We start from the raw sequence: 23,632 nt of genomic DNA, 5'->3' as shown, positions 1-23,632 counted from the left end.
TAGTACTTTGCATTAATCTTTGAGGAACAGCAGAGCTCCACACCTTAATCTATGGAGTGCAGAAACTCTACTGTATGAAAATACATAAGTGATAATGGTTCAGGCATGGCCGAATGGCCAGCCCCCATGAAAGTCTAAGATAGCATAAAACTGATCAAAGATGTCTAATACAATAGTAAAAAGTCCTATTTATACTAAACTAGTTATTAGGGTTTATAGAAGTAAGTAATTGATGCATAAATCCACTTCCGGGGCCCACTTGGTGTGTGCTTGGGCTGAGCTTGAATGTTACACGTGTAGAGGTCAATCTTGGAGTTGAATGCCAGTTTGTAACGTATTTTTGGCGTTCAACTCTGGCTTGTGACGTGTTTCTGGCGTTTAACTCCAGACAGCAGCGTAGAACTGGCGTTCAACGCCCTTTTACATTGTCAAAACTCAGCCAAAGTATGGACTATTATATATTGCTGAAAGGCCCTGGATATCTACTTTCCAACGCAATTGGAAGCGCGCCATTTTGAGTTCTGTAGCTCCAGAAAATCCACTTTGAGTGCAGGGAGGTCAGAATCCAACAGCATCAGCAGTCCTTCATCAACCTCTGAATCTGATTTTTGCTCAAGTCCCTCAATTTCAGCCAGAAAATACCTGAAATCACAGAAAAACACACAAACTCATAGTAACGTCCAGAAATATGAATTTAACATAAAAACTAATGAAAACATCCCTAAATGTAACTAGATTCTACTAAAAACATACTAAAAACAATGCCAAAAAGCGTATAAATTATCCGCTCATCACAACACCAAACTTAAATTGTTGCTTGTCCCCAAGCAACTGAAAATCAAATAGGATAAAAAGAAGAGAATATACTATAAATTCCAAACTATCAATGAAACATAGCTCCAATTAAATGAGCGGGACTTGTAGCTTTTTGCCTCTTGAATAGTTTTGGCATCTCACTTTATCCATTGAAGTTCAGAATGATTGGCATCTATAGGAACTCAGAGTTTAGATAGTGTTATTGATTCTCCTAGTTCAGTATGATGATTCTTGAACACAGCTATTTTATGAGTCTTGGCCGTGGCCCTAAGCACTTTGTTTTCCAGTATTACCACCGGATACATAAATGCCACAGACACATAATTGGGTGAACCTTTTCAGATTGTGACTCAGCTTTGCTAAAGTCCCCAATTAGAGGTGTCCAGGATTCTTAAGCACACTCTTCTTTTGCTTTGGACCTTGATTTTAACCGCTCAGTCTCAAGTTTTCACTTGACACCTTCACGCCACAAGGACATGGTTAGGGACAGCTTGGTTTAGCCACTTAGGCCAGGATTTTATTCCTTTAGGCCCTCCTATCCACTGATGCTCAAAGCCTTGGGATCCTTTTTATTTACCCTTGCCTTTTGGTTTTAAGGATTATTGGCTTTTTGCTCTTGCCTCTTGGTTTTAAGAGCTTTTGGCTTTTTCTGCTTGCTTTTTCTCTTTTTTTTTTTTGTTCAGCAAGTTTTGTTCTTTGCTGCTTTTTCTTGCTTCAAGAGTCATTTTTATGATTTTTCAGATTATCAAATAACATGTCTCCTTATCATCATTCTTTCAAGAGCCAACATATTTAACATTCTTAAACAACAACTTCAAAAGACATATGCACTGTTCAAGAATTCATTCAGAAAACAAGAAGCATTGTCACCACATCAATATAATTAAACTAAGTTCAAGGATAAATTCGAAATTCATGTACTTCTTGTTCTTTTGAATTAAAACAATTTTCATTTAAAAGAGGTGATGGATTCATAGGACATTCATAACTTTAAGACAAAGTTACTAAATACTAATGATCATGTAATGAAGACACAAACATGGATAAGCACTTAACATAGAGAAAATGAAAAACAAAGAATGTAAGAACAAGGAATGAGTCCACCTTAGTGATGGTGGCGTTTCCTTCTTGAGGAACCAATGATGTCCTTGAGCTCTTCTATGTCTCTTCCTTGTCTTTGTTTCTCTTCCCTCATTGCTTTTTGATCTTCTCTTATTTCATGAAGGATGATGGAGTGCTCTTGATGTTCCACCATTAATTGTCCCATGTTGGAACTTAATTCTCATAGGGAGGTGTTGATTTGCTCCCAATAGTTTTGTGGAGGAAAATGCATTTGAGGCATCTCAGGGATCTCATGGTGATGAGCTTCATGTGTCTCTTGAGATCCATGAATGGGCTCTCTTGCTTGCTCCATCCTTTTCTTAGTGATGGGCTTCTCTTCCTCAATGGGAATGTCTCCTTCTATGAAAGCTCCAGCTGAGTAACATAAATGGCAAATAAGATGAGGAAAAGCTAGCCTTGCCCCAGGAGAGGGCTTTTCGGCTATTTTGTAGAGTTCAAGGGAGATGACTTCATGAACTTCTACTTCTTCTCCAGTCATGATGCTATGGATCATGATGGCCCGATCCACAGTAACTTCAGATCGGTTGCTAGTGGGGATGATGGAGCGTTGGATGAACTCCAACCATCCTCTAGCCACAGGCTTGAGGTCCAGTCTTCTTAATTGAACCGGCTTGCCTTTTGAGTCAATCTTCCATTGAGCTCCTTCCACACATATGTCCATGAGGACTTGGTCCAACCTTTGATTAAAGTTGACCCTTCTAGTGTAGGGGCGTGCATCTCCTTGCATCATAGGCAAGTTAAACGCCAACCTCACATTTTCCAGACTAAAATCTAAGTATTTCCCCCGAACCATTGTAATATAATTATTTGGGTTTGGGTTCTTACTTTGATCATGGTTCCTAGTGATCCATGCATTGGCATAGAACTCTTGAACCATTAGGATGCCGACTTGTTGGATGGGGTTTGTTAGAACTTCCCAACCTCTTCTTTGGATTTCATGTCGGATCTCCGAATACTCATTCTTCTTGAGCTTGAAAGGGACCTCAGGGATCACCTTCTTCTTGACCACAACATCATAGAAGTGGTCTTGATGAGCTTTGGAGATGAGTCTTTCCATCTCCCATGACTCGGAGGTGGAAGCTTTTGTCTTCCCTTTCCCTTTTCTAGAGAATTCTCCGGTCTTGGGTGCCATCAATGGCAATGGAAAAACAAAAAGCTTATGCTTTTACCACACCAAACTTAGAATTTTGCTCGCCCTCGAGCAAGAGAAGAAAGAATAAATGAAGAAGAAGAGAGGGTTGTGTTGTGTGAAAATGAAGAAGAATGGAGGGCTTTATATAGGGAAGGGAGGGGGGTAAGGTTCGGCCATAAGGGTGCGTTTTGGGTGGGAAATTGATTTTGAATTTTGAAGGTAGGTGGGGTTTATGAAGTAGGTTTATGGGGAAGAGTGGATGGATGTGAGTGGTGAAGTGGTTATAGGGAAAAGAGATTGAGGTGATTGGTGAAGAGTTTTAGGGAAGAGTGTTTATGGGATTGTGTGAAGGAGGGGTGAGAAGAAGTGAGTGGAGATAGGTGGGGATCCTGTGGGGTCAACAGATCCTGAGGTGATCCTGTGGGGTCCACAAATCCTGAGGTGTTCAAGGATTTACAACCTTGCACCAAATTAGGCATGCAAAATGCCCTTGCACACAACTCTGGGCGTTCAGCGCCAGATTGGTGCTTGTTCTGGGCGTTGAACGCCCATTTGTTGCCCATTTCTGGCGTTGAACGCCAGAACCATGCTTGTTCTGGGCGTTCAGTGCAAGCTCTTCTCCAGGGTGCAATTCTGGCGTTCAAACGCCCAGATGCTGCCCATTTTGGGCGTTCAGCGCCAGAACCATGCTCTGTTCTGGCGTTGAACGCCAGCCAGATGCTTCTTACTGGCGTTTAAACGCCAGTAAGGTCTTCCTCCAGGGTGTGATTTTTCTTCTGCTATTTTTGATTCTGTTTTCAATTTTTATATTTATTTTGTGACTCCACATGATCATGAACCTAATAAAACATGAAAGAACAAGAAAAATAAAATTAGATAAATAAAAATTGAATTGCCTCCCAACAAGCGCTTCTTTAATGTCAATAGCTTGACAGTGGGCTCTCATGGAGCCTCACAGATGTTCAGAGCATTGTTGAGACTTCCCAACACCAAACTTAGAGTTTGGATATGGGAGTTCAACACCAAACTTAGAGTTTGGTTGTGGCCTCCCAACACCAAACTTAGAGTTTGACTGTGGGGGCTCTGGTTGACTCTGTTTTGAGAGAAGCTTACTGTGCCTCTTTTCCATGTTTACAGAAGGGTAACCTTGAGTTGTAAACACAAGGGAGTCCTCATTCAATTGAAGGACTAATTCACCTCTGTCAACATCAATCACAACTCTTGCTGTGGCTAGGAAAGGTCTTCCAAGGATGATGGATTCATCCTCATCATTCCCAGTATCAAGGATTATGAAATCAGCAGGGATGTAAAGGCCTTCAACCTTTACTAACACGTCCTCTACTTATCCATAAGCCTGTTTTCTTGAATTGTCTGCCATCTCTAATGAGATTTTAGTAGCTTGCACCCCAAAGATTCCCAGTTTCTCAATTACAGAGAGGGGCATGAGATTTATCCCTGAACCAAGGTCACACAGAGCCTTTTCAAAGATCATGTTGCCTATGGTACAAGGTATTACGAACTTTCCAGGATCCTGTTTCTTCTGAGGTAATATCAGTTGATCCAGATCACTTAGTTCATTGGTGAACAAGGGAGGTTCGTCTTCCCAAGTCTCAATACCAAATAATTTGGCATTCAGTTTCATGATTACACCAAGGTACTTGGTAACTTGCTCTTCAGTAACATCCTCATTCTCTTCAGAAGATGAATACTCGTCAGAGCTCATGAAGGGCATAAGGAGTTTCAATGGAATCTCTATGGTCTCTAGATGAGTCTCAGATTCCTTTGGTTCCTCAAAGGAAAACTCCTTATTGATCACTGGACGTCCCAGGAGGTCTTCCTCACTGGGATTTACGTCCTCCCCTTCCTCTTTAGGTTCGGCCGTGTTGACTATGTCAATGGCCTTGCACTCTCCTTTTGGATTTTCTTCTGTATTGCTTGGGAGAGTACTAGGAGGGATTTCAGTGATCCTTTTACTCAGCTGGCCCACTTGTGCCTCCAAATTTCTAATGGAGGACCTTGTTTCATTCATGAAACTTACAGTGGCCTTAGATAGATCAGAGACTAAGTTTGCTAAATTAGAGGTATTTTGTTCAGAGTTCTCTGTCTGTTGCTGAGTGGATGATAGAAAAGGTTTACTATTGTTAAACCTATTTATTCCACCATTATTAAAGCCTTGTTGAGGCTTTTGTTGATCCTTCCATGAGAGATTTGGGTGATTTCTCCATGAGGGGTTATAGGTGTTTCCATAAGGTTCACCCATGTAATTCACCTCTGCTATTGCAGGGTTTTTAGGATCATAAGCTTCTTCTTCAGAAGATGTCTCTTGAGTACTGTTGGAGGCAGCTTGCATTCCATTCAGACTCTGAGAAATCATATTGACTTGCTGAGTCAATATTTTATTCTGAGCCAGTATGGCATTCAGAGTATCAATTTCAAGAACTCCCTTCTTCATAGGCGTCCCATTACTCACAGGATTCCTCTCAGAAGTGTACATGAACTGGTTATTAGCAACCATGTCAATGAGTTCTTGAGCTTCTGCAGGCGTTTTCTTTAGGTGAATGGATCCACCTGCAGAGGTATCCAATGACATTTTAGCTAATTCAGATAGACCATCATAGAATATGTCCAGGATGGTCCATTCTGAAAGCATGTCAGAAGGACACTTTTTGGTCAGTCCTTTGTATCTCTCCCAAGCTTCATAGAGGGATTCACCTTCTTTTTGTCTGAAGGTCTGAACATCCACTCTAAGCTTACTCAGCTTTTGAGGAGGAAAGAACTTGGCTAAGAAAGCCGTGACCAGCTTATCCCAAGAGTTTAGGCTATCTTTGGGTTGAGAGTCCAACCACACTCTAGCTCTGTCTCTTACAGCAAAAGGGAAAAGCATGAGCCTGTAGACTTCAGGATCTACTCCATTAGTCTTAACAGTATCACATATCTGCAAGAATTCAGTTAAGAACTGAAAAGGATCTTCAGATGAAAGTCCATGAAACTTGCAGTTCTGCTGCATCAGAGAAACTAATTGAGGTTTCAGCTCAAAATTGTTTGCTCCAATGGCAGGAATGGAGATGCTTCTTCCATGTAAATTGGAATTAGGTGCAGTAAAGTCACCAAGCATCCTCCTTGCATTATTATTATTTTTGGCTGCCATCTCCTCTTCTTGTTCGAAAATTTCTGAAAGGTGCTTGCTGGATTGTTGTAATTTAGCTTCTCTTAGTTTCCTTTTCAGAGTCCTTTTAGGTTCTGGATCTGCTTCAACAAGAATGTTCTTGTTCTTGCTCCTGCTCATATGAAAAAGAGGGACAGAAAAATAATAATAGGGATCTTTTTTACCACAGGTGTAGATGTTCCCCCGTGTGAGTAGAAGAAGAAAAGAATGTAATGAAAAGAAAAAAACATAAGGTTAAGGAGAGCAGAGATATGGGATGAAGAGAGGTGTTAGTAGATGAATAAATAAATAGAAGAAGATGAGAGAGAAGGAGAATTTTCAAAAATTATTTTTGAAAAAGAGTTAGTGATTTTCGAAAATAGTTTTTGAAAAAGGTTAGTAATTTTCGAAAATTAAAATCAACAATTAAATTAATTAGTTAATTAAAAAGAAATTTTGAAAAAGAGGGAAGATATTTTCGAAAATTAGAGAGAGAGAGAGTTAGTTAGGTAGTTTTGAAAAAGATAAGAAACAAACAAAAAGTTAGTTAGTTAGTTGAAACAAATTTTGAAAATCAATTTAAGAAAAGATAAGAAGATAAGAAGTTAGAAAAGATATTTTAAAATCAAATTTTGAAAAAGATAAGATAAGAAGATATTTTTGAAAAGATATGATTGAAATTAGTTTTGAGAAAGATTTGATTTTTTTTTTAATCACAATTAATGACTTGATTCACAAGAAATCACAAAATATGATTTTAGAACTTAAAGTTTGAATCTTTCTTAACAAGTAAGTAACAAACTTGAAATTTTTGAATCAAAAAATTAATTGATGATGATATTTTCGAAAATTATGATGTGAAATTAAGAAAAAGATTTTTGAAAAATATTTTAAAAATTTTTGAAAATAAATAAGAAAAGTGAAAAAGATATGATTTTTGAAAAAGATTTTGAAAAAGATAAGATTTTTAAATTAAAAATTTGATTTGACTCATAAAAAAACTAGATTTTAAAATTTTTTTAAAAAGTCAAATCTAATTTTTGAAATTTTAAGATAGAAAAAGGGGAAGATATTTTTTTTTTCTTTTTGAATTTTTAATGATGAGAGGGAAAAACATGAAGAAGACTCAATGCATGAAAATTTTGGATCAAAACAATGAATGCATGCAAGAGTGCTATGAATGTCAAGATGAACACCAAGAACACTTTGAATGTCAAGATGAACATCAAGAACTTATTCTTGAAAAATTTTTAATGCAAAGAAAACATGCAAGACACCAAACTTATAAATCTTTCATGTTTAGACACTATGGATGCAAAAATGCACATGTAAAACAAGAAAAGATGCAAAACAAGAAAACATCAAGATCAAACAAGAAGACTTACCAAGAACAACTTGAAGATCATGAAGAACACTATGAATGGATGATTTTTTCGAAAAATGCAAGATGAATATGCAATTGACACCAAACTTAAAATCTGACTCAAGACTCAAACAAGAAACACAAAATTTTTTTTTATTTTTATGATTTTCTAATTTTTTTGGATTTCTTGTATATTTTTTTTCGAAAAAACATATAGGAAAAAGAAAATAAGGATTTCAAATTTTTTTTTTTAATATGAATTCCAGGAATCTTGTATTCTTAGTCTAAAGCTCCAATCCGAGGGTTAGGCATGGCTTAATAGCCAGCCAAGCTTTAGTATGTAACTCAGACATGCCACGGCTGACATTCCAATTAACTTGCCTCTATGCTAATGGTTGGAAGCCCCTATCCAAAAGAATTAGACATGGCTTTACAGCCAGCCAGGCTTCAACATGCTTCATGAAACTCTAGAATTCATTCTTAAAAATTCTTAAGAAAAATATATTTTTGAAAAGATTAATTTTTTTTTTCGAAAACAGATGAGAAATTTTTGAAAGGTTTTTGAAAAATTTTTGAAAATAAAACAAAAAGAAAATTACCTAATCTAAGCAACAAGATGAACCGTCAGTTGTTCAAACTCGAACAATCCCTAGCAACGGCGCCAAAAACTTAGTGCATGAAATTGTGATCTCAGGCAACGGCGCCAGAAACTCTGTACGCACGTCTTAATAAATCGTTTTTCATTCACAACTTCGATACAACTAACCAGCAAGTGCACTGGGTCGTCCAAGTAATAAACCTTACATGAGTAAGGGTCGATCCCACGGAGATTGTTGGTATGAAGCAAGCTATGGTCACCTTGTAAATCTCAGTCAGGCGGATATAAAATAGTTATGGAGTTTTCGAACATAAATAATAAATATATAGAAAATAAGGATAGAAAAACTTATGTATATCATTGGTGAGAATTTCAGATAAGTGTATAGAGATGCTTTCGTTCCTCTGAACCTCTGCTTTCCTGCTGTCTTCCTCCAATTAGTCTTACTACTTTCCATGGCTGGCTTTATGTAAGGACATCACCGTTGTCAATGGCTACTTTTTATCCTCTCTGAAAAATGGTCCGATGCACTGTCACTGCATGGCTAATCGTCTAGAGGCATCACCCTTGTCAATGGCTGCATCCCATTCTCTTGTGAAAATGGTCCAAATGCTCTGTCACAGCACGGCTAATCATTTGAGGTTCTCGATCATACTGGAATAGGATTCACCCTCCTTTTGCGTCTGTCACTACGCCCAGCACTCGCGAGTTTGAAGTTCGTCACAGTCATTCAATCCCAGAGTCCTACTCGGAATACCACAGGCAAGGTTTAGACTTTTTGGACTCTCATGAATGCCGCCATCAATCTAGCTTATACCACGAAGATTCTGATTAAGAGATCCAAGAGATACTCATTCAATCTAAGGTGGAACGGAAGTGGTTGTCAGGCACGCGTTCGTGGGGGAATGATGATGATTGTCACGTTCATCACATTCAGGTTGAAGTGCGAATGAATATCTTAGAAGCGGAATAAGTTGAATTGAATAGAAAAATAGTAGTACTTTGCATTAATCTTTGAGGAACAGCAGAGCTCCACACCTTAATCTATGGAGTGCAGAAACTCTACCGTATGAAAATACATAAGTGATAATGGTTCAGGCATGGCCGAATGGCCAGCCCCCATGAAAGTCTAAGATAGCATAAAACTGATCAAAGATGTCTAATACAATAGTAAAAAGTCCTATTTATACTAAACTTATTTATTAGAGTTTACAGAAGTAAGTAATTGATGCATAAATCCACTTCTGGGGCCCACTTGGTGTGTGCTTGGGATGAGCTTGAATGTTACACGTGTAGAGGTCAATCTTGGAGTTGAACACCAGTTTGTAACGTATTTCTGGCATTCAACTCTGGCTTGTGACGTGTTTCTGGCGTTTAACTCCAGACAGCAGCGTAGAACTGGCGTTCAACGCCCTTTTACATCATCTAAACTCGGCCAAAGTATGGACTATTATATATTTCTGGAAAGCCCTGGATGTCTACTTTCCAACACAATTAGAAGCGCGCCATTTTGAGTTCTGTAGCTCCAGAAAATTTACTTTGAGTGCAGGGAGATCAGAATCCAACAGCATCAGCAGTCCTTCTTCAACCTCTGAATCTGATTTTTGCTCAAGTCCCTCAATTTCAGCCAGAAAATATCTGAAATCACAGAAAAATACACAAACTCATAGTAACGTCCAAAAATGTGAATTTAACATAAAAACTAATGAAAACATCCCTAAAAGTAACTAGATTCTACTAAAAACATACTAAAAACAATACCAAAAAGCGTATAAATTATCCGCTCATCAATCCCCTCCAAAGTGGCCTCCATAGCAAGAGTCGTGGCAATTCCATAGGACCTCTCGTCCTTCTTCTTCCGAAACACATCTTCTAAGAATTCCATCTGAACACTTCTTGAATAGATATGGCTCATCCCAGACAAAGTACTTTGCATCATTCATGAGCTTCCTTTTTTGATGTTTATTGATCTCTGGAGGCAATGCCCCAGTTGCCTTGAAGTTTGCAATGTCTGCGAACCATGGTGCTTTGTGAACTAGCATTAACTACTCATCAGGGAAGAACTCATTTACACTTGTATCAGGTGTTCCACCTTTATCATGAGGAATCCTGGATAGGTGATCTGCTACCTTGTTCTCCACTCCTTTTTGTCTCTGATCTCAATATTGAATTCCTGCAACAATAAGATCCATCTTATTAGTCTTGGTTTTGATTCTTGCTTGGCAAACAAATATTTAAGTGCTGTGTGATCCGTAAAAACAATCACTTTAGCACCAATGAGGTATGATCTAAACTTGTCAAATGCAAAAACTATTGCCAGCAACTCCTTTTCAGTGGTGGTATAATTTCTTTGAGTATCATTAAGGACTTTGCTCGCATAGTATATCACATAGACTAAGTTATCTTTCCTCTGTCCCAACACTGCCCCAACTGCAAAATCAGATGCGTCACACATCAATTCAAATGGTAAATTCCAATCAGGTGGGGAAATGATAGGAGCAGAGGACAACCTCATTTTCAAATTTTCAAAGGCTAACATGCATGTTTCATCAAAGATAAATGGTGTATCTGATACAAGGAGATTGCTTAAGGGCTTGGCTATCTTTGAAAAATCTTTAATAAACCTTCTGTAAAAACCAGCATGCCCTAAAAAGCTCCTAATTGCCCTGACATTACTAGGTGGAGGCAGTTTTTCAATAAGTTCCACTTTGGCTCTATCAACCTCAATGCCTTGGTTAGAAACTTTGTGACCAAGGACTATTCCTCCTGTCACCATAAAGTGACATTTCTCCCAGTTCAAGACAAGATTGGTCTCTTGGCATCTTTTCAATACCAAGGCGAGGTGATGTAGGCAACTAGAAAAGGAATCTCCAAATACCGAGAAGTCATCCATAAAAACTTCAATAAATTTTTCTATCATATCTGAGAAGATAGAAAGCATGCAGCGTTGGAAAGTCGCAGGTGCATTACATAGCCCAAATGGCATGCACCTGTAGGCAAATACTCCATATGGGCAAGTGAATGAGGTTTTCTCTTGATCTCTGGGATCAACCACTATTTGGTTATATCCTGAATAACCATCGAGAAAACAATAATAAGCGTGCCCTGCGAGTCTTTCCAACATCTGATCCATGAATAGAAGGGGAAATGATCTTTTCGCGTAGCCTCATTGAGCTTCCTGTAGTCTATGCACATCCGCCATCCTGTGACTGTCCTTGTAGGAATTAGTTCGTTCTTCTCATTTGGAACCATGGTAATTCCTCCCTTTTTTGGGACAACATGCACGGGGCTGACCCAGGGGCTGTCTGAGATCGGGTAAATTATCCCTCCCTGCCATAACTTCATAACTTCTTTCTGTACCACTTCCTTCATGATTGGGTTCAACCTCCTTTGGGATTGTATGGATGGTTTGGCATCATCTTCCAGCAGTATCTTGTGCATACATATGGCCGAACTTATCCCCTTCAAGTCAGCAAGAGTCCAACCAATGGCATCTTTGTGGTTTCACAGTACTTTAAGCAGTTCATCCTCTTGATCTTGGCTGAGGCATGAGCTTATAATTACTGGGTAATTTTCATCTTCTCCTAAGTATGCATATTTGAGAGAGGGTGGCAATGCTTTGAGTTCAAGTTTGGGTGCTTCTGACTTTTCGTTCTCTTCCTTTGGTGCACCTTGTATTTGAATCTCTGCTGTTGCAACCTCTTCACTAAACGTAGGCTCCTCCTCTATTATACCTTCAGGTTCTTCTTCTTCAAAATTTTCCTACACTGTGTCTTCAAGTGAGTCCAACCTCATACACTCTCCCATTTGCTCTGGTGGGTAACTCATGGCTTTGAACACATTGATCGTCATCTTTTCATTGTGTAATCTCAGGGTGAGATCTCCTTTTTGTACATCAATGACAGCTCCAGCAGTGGCCAAGAATGGCCTTCCCAGGATGATGAAAGCATTGGCTTCTTCCTGCATGTCCAGCACTACAAAGTCTGCTGGGAAGATAAAATCTCCCACTTTCACCAGCAAATCTTCTACGACGCCATGCGGGAACTTGAACGATCGGTCTGCCAATTGTAAGGCCATCTTTGTTGGTTTAGCTTCCTCAATCTTCATCTTTCTCATCATAGCTACCGACATCAAATTGATGCTGGCTCCCAAGTCACAAAGAGCCTTTTCCACTGTGATTTCCCCTATAATACAAGGGATCTGAAAACTCCCGGGATCCTTCAATTTCTGGGGTAGTTTGTGCTGAATGATAGCACTACATTCTTCGGTTAGTATCACAGTCTCATTGTTCTTCCAGCTTCTCTTCTTAGTCATGAGCTCCTTCAAGAACTTGGCGTAGAGTGGCATTTGTTCTATTGCTTCAGCAAAGGGTATGTTGATTTGCAGTTTCTTGAAGATTTCCAAAAATCTCGAAAACTGATTGTCATCCCCTTGCTTCTTTAATTACTGAGGGTATGGGACTCTTGGGGCATCTGGCTTAAGCACTCCTTCCCCTTTTTGTGAACTCAGATTAGGAACTTGAGCTCCATCCTGCTCTTCTTCCTCTTTATCTGATTCCTTTTCTTGTGGTTTCTGGGAGGTTTCCTTCAGTTCCTTCCCACTTCTAAGGGTGATAGCCTGGCACTCCTCCCTTCGTGTTGAGCTAGTCTTGCTGCGAAGGTTGTGGCTTGGAATTTGCTTGAATAAGTAGCCAATTTGTGTCTCCAGTTTCTTGATGGCAGCATCCTGATTCTGCATATTGGACATCACCTCCTCTCGGAACGCTTTACTATCTTGAATCTCTTTGCCTATGCCTTCAAGTAGATTCTCAATCCTTGAGATTCTTTCATCTAATGATGATAGGTCAGGCTGAGGAGGGTTATTCTGGCCTTGATATGAATGTGGAGAGGTGTTGTTATGGGGGTGTTGATATGGTCTAGATGTGAAGTGTTGGTGGGCTGTATTGTTTGGATTTGGGCATCTTTGATCAAGGCTTTGGTCTTGTTGATTTTCCCACCCAAAGTTTGGGTGATTCCTCCATCCAGGGTTATAGGTCTTGGAGTATGGATCATGATTTTGCCTAGGTGAATTTCCAATGTAGTTGGCTTGCTCCTGACTACCCTCTGTTTCTTCATTCACTCCTTCATGGGTTGTTGATAAAGTGGAGATTGCTGCTACTTGGTTCCTCTCCATCTTCTTGGTGAGGTCAGCCAGCTGCTGGGTAATAAGCTTATTTTGGGCCAGCAGAGCATCTACATTGTTTAGCTCCATTACTCCTCTTGTGTTCCCTCTTTCGGAAGCATAGAAGTAGTCATTCTCTGCTACAGTTTCAATGACATCTATGGCCTCATCAATGGTCTTCTTCTTGTTCAAAGATCCTCCAGATGAATGGTCTACTGCTTTCTTTGATTCATATGACAGGCCTTCATAGAAAATGTGCAGCTGCACCCATTCATTGAACATATCTGGTGGGCACCTCCTTGTTAAGTCTTTAAACCTCTCCCATGCTTCATATAGAGTCTCACCATCTTGTTGCCTGAAAGTTTGGACCTCAGCTCTCAGCCTATTGATTCGTTGAGGGGGTAAAATCTTGCTAAGAATTTGTTCACCACATCTTCCCAAGTTGTCAAGCTCTCCTTCGGGAAAGACTCCAGCCACTTGGCTGCCTTATCCTTGAGTGAGAATGGAAATAAGAGCAGTCTATAGGCGTCAGAATGAACACCATTAGACTTCACTGTGTCACATATTCTCAGGAAGGTGGTTAGATGTTGATTGGGGTCTTCTTGGACACTTCCTCCGAACGAACAGTTATTCTGAACAAGGGTGATGAGCTGTGGTTTTAGTTCAAAATTGTTGGCATGGATGGTTGGCTTTTGAATGCTACTTCCACAATTTCCTGGGTTTGGATTGATGTAAGAGCCTAAAACTCTTCTATCCTCCCCAGCATGATTTGCTCGACCTCTTCCGCCATGGTTGTGAGCTTCTTCTTCACGATGGTTTTCCATGTTTTCTTCCATGTTTGGTTCAAAGTATTCCTCAAAGTATTCCTCCTCTTCCTCAGCACCAACTACACGTTTTTCTCTTTCCTCCCTCCTTAGTCTAAGGAAGGTTCTCTCAGGTTCAGAATCAAAGGAAGTTAAAGCCCCGCTTCTTCTCCTGTCATACAACCAACAAGTACAAGCAAAGAGAATAGGTGCAGAAAGTATATCTGTCAGAATTACTGTTAGTGTGAGTGATGCAATATATCAAACAGTTAGTGGGTTAGTGGAATGAATGGTAAATAACAAAGAAAAAGTAGGGGAAAGGGAAGAAATTAACTAAAACAGAAAGTAAATGACTCAAACAGAAAATTAAATCAAACAAAAAATAAAATGCTCAATCTAGTTATCCTCCAATTTAATCATTGTTGATGCACAATCAATCCCCGGCAACGGCGCCATAAACTTGATGCACGGAAAACTTGTCTCATAACAAATTTCCTTCGGCAAGTGTACCGAATTTGTCGTCAAGTAAAAACTCACAATAGAGTGAGGTCGAATCCCACAAGGATTGATTGATCAAGCAACTTTAATTAGAGGAATGTTCTAGTTGAGCGAATCAGAATTTTAGTTGAGAATTGCAGAAAATTAAATGGCGGGAAAGTAAATAACAGAAAAGTAAATGCCAGAAATAAGAGCTGAAAGTAAATGACTGAAAGTAAAGTGCAGAATTGTAAATGGGAATGGTGGAATGCTCATGAAAGTAAATGACAGAAAATAAAGAGAATGGGTAAGATCAGAAATGGGGGGTTCATTGGGCTTAGGAGATGTTGCATTCTCTGGATCAATTTTATTTTCATCTCTTCCTCAATCAATGCACTCATTGATCTCCTTGGCAATCTTAAGTGATTGAATTACAATTTCTTGTAATTCAATCTCTCAAAACTTGATCAGTAGCCAATTCCTTGGTCAATTGCTCATGAGAAGAGATGAAGTATGGTCACTGATTATATCACATGCATTTCCCAAATCAAGTGTTGAGAGGATTATAGTCACATATCCATCCAAACCCAATTTGGTCCAGCATGAGAAAGCATTTCTAGCATGATCTCTTCATTCCTCTTTCAAGGTTCAGAAGAGATCCAAATATGAATAGCTTCTTTTCCAAGAGAACTACCCAATTGGATGAAGATCGAAAGCTTTCAAGTAAAATCAAGAGAAAAGATAGAAGAAGAATAATGAAAACTAGTATTGATCCATCCAATTACAACAGAGTTCCCTAACCCAATGAAAGGGGTTTAGTTGTTCATAGCTCTGGAAAATGAAAACAAAGATGGAGAATACATGATGAAACTAGAAGTGCAGAGGAAGTAAATACAGAGAGTAATTCTATGCCCAGAGGCTCCCTATAATTTCCAACTTCTAAAATAATTCAAAGCTACTCCTATATATACTACTCTTCTGTTCTTCTAGTTGATTCTTCAAGTCTTGGGTATGGGCCTTTGGATCTTGAGTTTGAAGCAGTTTTCTTCTTCATTGGGCTTAGCTTTACTTGCAGAGAGAAAGTGTGAAGTGGGCAGAGACTTTTAGCTCAGGAAGTAGGTGGTGTTAACGTTCAGTGAAAATGTGGGTTCGAGAACGTTAGTGACAATCACCTTTTTCACTAACGTTCCTCACCAAAGTTAAGAGCCACGTTAACCTCAACGTTAGTGGCACAAACGTTGCCACTAACGTTTCCACTATGTCCTTCACACACATTATTGGGACTCAACTTTCCCAATAACGTTTAGGATTCTCCCCCTTCCCTACGTTAGAGTCCACGTTAGCTTAGTTAACATGGCTCTTTTAACGTAGGCTTGCCAACCTTCGAGAACGTTAGTGACACTTACCATTGTCACTAACGTTCCAATGTGCCCCTAATTCTCACGTTAGAGTCCACGTTAACTAGGTTAACGTGGCCATGCTAGCCATCTCCAACGTTAGTGACAAAGTTGAGTGTCACTAACGTTGGCTCAACATTCCCTTATCCACGTTAGCTGCCACGTTAACTAAGTTAACGTGGAAGTTAACGTGGCTCATGGTGGCATGTGTGGGCTCCTTCCAACGTTAGTGACAATGTTGGGTGTCACTAACGTTGGCGTCACCTCCCTTCTTCACGTTAACTTCCACGTTAACTAAGTTAACGTGGGAGTTAACGTGGCTTATTGGGGCTTGTATGGGTTCCTTCCAACGTTAGTGACAATGTTTGGTGTCACTAACGTTGTCGACCACCTTCTAGGTTAACGTGCGAGTTAACGTGGCTTAATGTAACTTGGCCAACGTTAGTGATAATGTTGAATGTCACTAACGTTGGCTTCCCCCCTTTCTTCTTAACGTTAGAGGCCACGTTAACTAAGATGACGTGGTGACTAACGTGGCCACTTATGAGCTTGGTCCAACGTTAGTGATAATGTTAAGTGTCACTAACGTTGGCTCCATTTCCTTTCTTCCACGTTAGAGTTCACGTTAACTTAGTTAACGTGACTCTTAACGTGGGCAATGATGGCTTCGAGAGCATTATTGGCAATGACTTTTCTCATTAACTTTGCAAGTTACTCCCATTCCACGTTAGTGTCAACGTTAGTGTAACTAACTTTGCCACTAATGTGGTTCTTCTTTGCTTCCTTTGTCCTGAAATCAAGCAATAAAGTGCATCAAAGTTCTAGTCCAAGTCATGGGAAATGCAACATTCAATTTGTCCTTAAATTCATGCAAAATCCTCATGAAATCATGTAAAGTGCACAATGTATGCTTGAATCAAGATGTAAGTGAATATGTACCCAAAACTAGCTTATTTCCTAAGGAAATGCATGAAACTAGCCTAAAAATAGTAAAGAAAAGGTTAGTGAAACTGGCCAAAATGCCCTGGCATCACTGTCCCAAGCTCCTCAGTGTTGCCGCCGTCCCAAGCTCCTCAGCGCCGTTGCTTCCTTCCTCTTTCCTGTTTTGTAAAACCCAGAAAGCTCAGCACAATTCATAACCCTAGCCCCTCATTGCCACCACCGTCCCAAGCTCCTCAGCGCCGCCGCTGTCCCAAGCTCCTCCGCGCTGCCGCCGTCCCAAGCTCCTCAGCGCGGTCGCTTCTTCCTCTTCCATGTTTTGCAAAACTCAGAAAGCTCAGCACATCGTATTCATCTTCGGCGTCTCCATCGGTGTCTCAGTTCTCGGTGCTGCTTGGTACACCGTTTTCCTTTTCCATTTTAGATTTTCTTAATTTATTTTTCGTAACCATATGGTATGTTTCTTTCTAGGGTTTATTCCTATTCCGTCTTCAATTTTAAGGTTTATGGAGTTTTGCATTGCAAAAACTTTGAATTCATGCTCAATGAAATTTTGGTATTATAGTCACTGATATTGTTGATAATTTCTGTTAATGGTTGGAATTTTTTTAACATTTATTTAATTTTTAGTAAACCATATTGAGTCTTTTGTCAAATTGTGTATTATAATACTCTGGCAACCAGAGTGCTTAATGAAGTGTTAAATCAATAAGGTGGTTTAAGTGTATTTGAATAAGGTTATTCTTCAATCGAATGTGTATTAGTGTGCCAAAGGTTGATTAATTTTGAGATATGGATTTGGCTGTAGATAAAAGTGAATTACAAAACCTTGTTTAAAGGGAGTAGTTTCTGAGCCATTGAATTATGTGGATCAATGTTTATGATAGTGAATTGGGTGATTTGTGATGATCCTTTGGCCCTTTTCAAAAGAGTTTTTTCATGTGGGGTTTGAATTGAATGCATGGCTACTTTATTTTTTCGTTGGCTGTTCTATGTTGCCTTATAGTACTCTCTATAGCAGCATGACAATGGGGGCCACTTTGATTTTTTGGGTATGGTGTAGCTGTTGCCTACTAATGTTTCCAAGTTTATCAACTATTTAATGAATGCTTATCGGGGATCTTTATTTCAGGTCTGCTGCTGCTCCTTTGTGATTGTTTGCTTTTTCTGAGGATAGCTTCATTAGTTGCAGCACTTAGTGGTTTGTATTCATTGCAAGTGTACATTGATATACTATTTGATGTTGGAAATGGAGAGAGACTGGCCTTGCACTTATCTCTTATTTCAATATATCTGGCAAGTGTTTCATTCTAAGCTATAAAAATCTCCCACGCTTGCTTTCACAAAATAATGCAGAACATTGTCTGGCACCAAAGTTTGTGATAGGAACTCTTCTAGTTTTGCCTATCTTTTGCATTTAGTCCCTTTATTAAGAGATAAAGATATAGAGATTTGACTTTATTTATTTAAAAAAAATAGAAATTTAGAATAATGTAAAAACAAGATTCAATAGAGTATCTTTAAAGCTAAAAATGGTAACTATAATCTACCCCTTTTTAACTTTAACCTTTACTTTCGCATTGCAACTTCAAACTTTTCAAGATAATGACCGTAGTCATAATGTGCACGTTAGTTGAGTGAACCATTAAAATGCCAATTAACATGGATTACTAATATTGATTTATTAATTTTTTTTAAATCATTTCCTTAATTTATGAGTTCAAGTAGAATTGCGTAGTTGTTTCTAACCAAAAGTAGTGTTGTACATATTTCAAGGAAACTCAATGTGCATTTGATAGTTCCTTTTATACTCAATGTGCCTATTTTAGATGGGAACCCATGTTAATACAAAAAGTTAACTTAATAAGTGCAAAAAAATTGTACATTAATATAGGAACTTAAAATTGAGCATTATTTGGTATTCCGTTTCTGAACTTAATTAATTTTGACTTTGTTTTGTGAACATGATAATTTTTTCGTACTGAAAAAGACAACAGAAGTTAAGTAGTTGCTGCGGCACCATTTATAACAACTACATATGGCATCTCAAAATGAAGGAACTAAGCAGTAAGTTTATCTCGTAATTGCCATATATAATAATTTGGTAGCACATTTAACTAGGGTAGTAAGCGGATATATGGTAGCTAGATTGTCACTATAATTGACCTATTAGATCATGTTTAGTAAGTTCAGATATTTGCATTCTTAGGTTTAATCATGTTTTGTCAAAGGATTGGATGGATTTACTAAGATTTGAGAACGAGTACATAGTTGGTGTAAATAATTTTTTAGAGTTTGCCTTCGTAATTGGAAAATCGGTTGGAAAAGAAATCCAATGTCCGTGTGTAAAGTATGGAAACACTTATTGGCGTGAACGAGAAGACGTATATGAGCATCTTATTTGCTATGGGTTTGTCGAAGGTTATAAACGATGGACTAATCATGGGGAATTAGCAATCCCAACAATTGTAAATAGTGACATGGATGATCGAGGGGGCATTGATGATATTGACGGGTTGCTGCGTGATGCATTCGGAAATATGACAAATCTTGAATAGGGGAACAACGGGTTGAATGAAGATGCGAAGAGATTTTATAAGCTGGTAAATGAAGTAGGTCTAAAATTATATCTGAATTGTACTACTGGATTTTCGAGACTATCGTTTATCATTTGTCTTTACCACTTGAAATGTCTATATGGTTGGAGTAACACATCTTTTACCTCCCTCTTGGAGTTATTGAAAGAAGCTATACCTGATTTGAACATTCCCACTTCTTTTAATAAAGCTAAGAATATGGTTAAAGACTTGGGTCTTGACTATGAAAAGATTGATGCATGTCCTAATGATTGCATGCTGTATCGGAATGAGTACATAAATAACTCAGTTTGCCATACAAAAATCATCCGATTACTGTACCTGAACTGCATTTTAGAAAATTAGTTCAATTTTGGAGTCTTGATATCATCAAAGTAAGTTATTTTCACAAATTTTTTGGCTTTATTAATGGTATCATGTATTTAACTAACTTTATGTATTTTTACATTACAACAATATTTAGGTTATTTCTGACAAAAATCGTGAAAATAGATCCAAACAAAAATGGAATCATCGAATGGGTCCAGTTAATTTTGAATTAGTACGCGCTGAATTGGTATTATATTTGTGCTTCGCATTTAAGTATCTTTGCATCTTTCATGTCATCTGTGTTGACTTCGAGTAATCTTGGTGGTTTCTTTGTAGCGTGCAAAAAAAGAGGGCAATGAAGATCCATCACAGTCTGAGATGTTTGTTGTAACTCGTACTAACAAGAAAGGAGAGACTGATTCCGGAACACAAGAGACGATTGTGAGTTGTTTAGTTTAGTAGAAATGTACACTAAAAGAAATGTGTAAATCATTTTTTATACTTTCAGCATATGCGTACATGAACTTATTTCAATTTTCCTTTTGTGTAATAGGATCATCTTCAATATTTGAAGCAAGCTGGATACAGTGATGATGAAGCGCTTCAAACGGTTTTTAGAAAGGAGAGACATGGTAGAGTTCGTTTCTATGGTCGATCAGTCACAAAATCCTCTCTTAAAAAGGATAAGCAAATCTGATAAATGCAACAACAACATGCTGAAGTGGTTTCAACTATGGAGAAAAATCAAAATAACTTAACTTCCAAGTTGGATGTTTTAACGAGCTTGATCAAAATGGTGTTGCAACAAGTTAATCCTGGTATGAGTGCGGAACAAGTGCAAGTAATGATAGAAGCTGCCCAACAATCTCCGCCTGATACAAGTAGTGCACCAAATGATGCGAGGCGAAGCATTCCTCCTTCATTGTGATCGAACCATGTGTCAAAAGATATGGAAGTAAGTACTGTCAAAATTAGTAGTTAAATTAATAGTGGCTGATTGCTGTTGATGTTAATTTTATTGTTGATTTTATTGGCAAATTGGCTCCATGAGTACGTATTGAATAGAAGGGTAAGAAACTAATTACGAACTAAGATGCATAACCTACCATTGTTTCTCTTCAGAAGGTATAGAAAAATAGATAAAGCAATAATAATACATGAAGGTGAAGGGGTAGCAATCAGCATTGAATTAGTACTCAGTAATATATAGCAATCAACATTATTATTATTTTAAAATTTACTTTGTCTATTGATTTCACACTCAATCTGATTTTTCTGTTTCGTTGGTGTTGATTACCTGATTTGTTTGATGGGTTGGAAGCTAATAATAGTATTTTGGTATTACCTTATTTTTTAAGCTTCTATTTTGGTTGTGGTTGTTTCTTTATGCTGAATTTTTTTTCAGTTTTAAGCGACTTCAACAGGGGAGTTGAAGTTCCACTCAAAGATAGTTTAAAAACATAAACATTACCAAATGGCTCAAAACCACATGCAAATGCTCCTTGTTATTTAGTGGTTGAAATTTTCATATTGATTGACTGACTTAACTTGTGCTCCATATTCATTACTCAACTACACTGCATGCATCATCAAAAATATTTTTGTTCTGTTCTAACTTCTTTATTTCTTTTGCTAGCAGGAGGACATGATGTGAAGAAAATATGTTCTATACAAATATAAGATGGGATGGGTCTTATAATGATTTTGGTTATCTAAATGTATTATTTTGATGTGTTCTTTACATTTTAATAAGAGACTTTATCCGATAATACATGCAATGGATAAATTACACCCTATTTTGATTAGTATTGTAATGGATATCTACTTTTTAATGAAACTTTTATGATTACATTTATTGAATTTCTCATTCTTCGATTTATTTTGTCATTATCATCATTTTGGAATGTGATTATGCTTTAAAAAAATTCATAAAATAAAACAGGTTACCATAGATAAGTTTTGGCCACGGTTTTAAGGAGGGGTGACCATAGATAAGCTATGGCCACAGTGAAAACAGTGACTATAGATAAGGTTATGGTCACGGTTTTAAGGCGGGGTGACCATAGACGCTATGATCATCACGGCAAAAAACCGTGACCATAGATAAGGCTATGGTCACGGTTTAAGGAGGGGTGACCATAGGGGCTATGGTCACGGCTAAAACTGTGACCATAGATAAGGCTATGGTCACGGTTTTTAGGTGGGATGACCGTAGAGGCTATGGTCACGGTTTTTGGTGGGGTGACCATAGAGGCTATGGTCACGGCCAAAACCGTGACCATAGATAAGGCTATGGTCACGGTTTTGGGAAAGGGTGACCATAGAAATAGCTATGGTCACGGTTTTGGGAAGGGGTGACTATAGAGGCTATGGTCACGGTCAAAACCATGACAATAGATATGGCTATGGTCACGGTTTTTGGTGGAATGACCATAGAGGCTATGCTCACGGCCAAAACCGTGACCATAGATAAGGCTATGGTCACGGTTTTGGAAAGGGGTGACCATAGAGGCTATGGTCATGGTCAAAACCGTGACCATAGATATGGCTATAGTCACGGTTTTGGGTAGAGTGATCATAGAGGCTATGGTCACGGCCAAAACCGTGACCATAGCCTTATCTATGGTCACGGTTTTGGGAAGGGGTGACTATAAATGCTATGGTCACGGCCAAAACCGTGACCATAGATAGGCTATGGTCACGGTAAAAAACGTGGCCTAAAGTGTCAGAATTTGAACATTACAACTGTGACCATAGAAACCGTGACTATAGATAAAAAAAACCATGACCATAGGTCTATGGCCACGAGAGAATAGGCCACGGCGGAAAAACCGTGACCATAGACCTATGGTCACCCTTTTCACTACCGTGACCATAGACTTTTTTTTTGTAGTGTGTATTGTGTTGCTTAATCATATGCATCCATATGTTATTCTTATGCCTTAATGACATATTAATCCTTAATTGTTTAATTATGTGCTCTACACATACTTAAAGCTAATCATTTTGGCATAATGCTTCATTTGTGAAATTAGATTATAAGCTCACCTAAAAACAAATTTTTGAAAATTCTTAAGTTATATGGAGTATGCTCGCTATGTTAATCCTCAAATGCATTCTAAATCTAAAATTAAAGATAATCAAGTTATCGAATTAATAAGGTTGTGTCATACAATCATTTATTCTAAAAATTTAATTAATTAAAAAAAATAAATAATTATATATTTATGACGCCGTCTCCTCGTGCAAGAATTTGTTTTTTATTTGTCCAAATTTTTCCACAGGAATTTTTTTTTCTTTCTCTTTTATTTGTCTTGTTCTGATTTCTTTTATAACGGAAAATAAACTCTATGTTTAAAATAAATCATAAAAATGCTAATGTCATATCATGATAATCATTTAACCTAAAAGTTTAAGTTATAAGAAATGTATATATAATTTGTTATATATATCTCACTGAAAAATAAAAGTGGGTCGTCTAATAATATGTCGTGATTTCAGAATGTTAAAGAAGTAATAAATATACGAGTCTTTCTAAAAAAATAACACTACACTTTTAAGTTTTCTTCTTAACTAAGTTTAATTAAATTAGTTAAATATAACAAAAATCAATTATAATTAGTATTATTCTAAATCTTACTATTTATTTTGGTTGGACTTGATTTATAAAAAGACTTAGATATATAACGTTATTCTTTCTCAAATACATATATATTATTCATTTAATGCAAATTTGATTAATATGATATTAACCTAAAAAAGTTAAAAGTTTTA

At 38.0% G+C, this 23,632-nt stretch overlaps 1 long non-coding RNA gene and 2 other non-coding genes across 3 annotated transcripts; all 3 read left to right on the top strand.

Annotated features, from left to right (window-relative positions):
- Positions 1-5,714: 5,714 nt before the first annotated feature.
- On the top strand, positions 5,715-5,822 carry LOC112774919 (small nucleolar RNA R71). The gene has a single exon (XR_003189373.1). It is a non-coding gene; the product is annotated as a small nucleolar RNA R71 (small nucleolar RNA).
- A 7,791-nt stretch (positions 5,823-13,613) lies between these two features.
- On the top strand, positions 13,614-13,720 carry LOC112773549 (small nucleolar RNA R71). Its single transcript, XR_003188095.1, has one exon. It is a non-coding gene; the product is annotated as a small nucleolar RNA R71 (small nucleolar RNA).
- A 6,128-nt stretch (positions 13,721-19,848) lies between these two features.
- Positions 19,849-20,300, top strand: LOC140181688 (uncharacterized). Its single transcript, XR_011876748.1, has 3 exons — positions 19,849-19,923; positions 20,013-20,105; positions 20,195-20,300. It is a non-coding gene; the product is annotated as an uncharacterized lncRNA (long non-coding RNA).
- The last annotated feature ends 3,332 nt before the right edge of the window (positions 20,301-23,632 follow it).

Source organism: Arachis hypogaea, chromosome 18 (assembly GCF_003086295.3).
Source record: "Arachis hypogaea cultivar Tifrunner chromosome 18, arahy.Tifrunner.gnm2.J5K5, whole genome shotgun sequence".
In the NCBI taxonomy this organism is placed as follows: Eukaryota; Viridiplantae; Streptophyta; class Magnoliopsida; order Fabales; family Fabaceae; genus Arachis; species Arachis hypogaea.
This window is presented reverse-complemented; position numbering and strand designations above follow the sequence as displayed.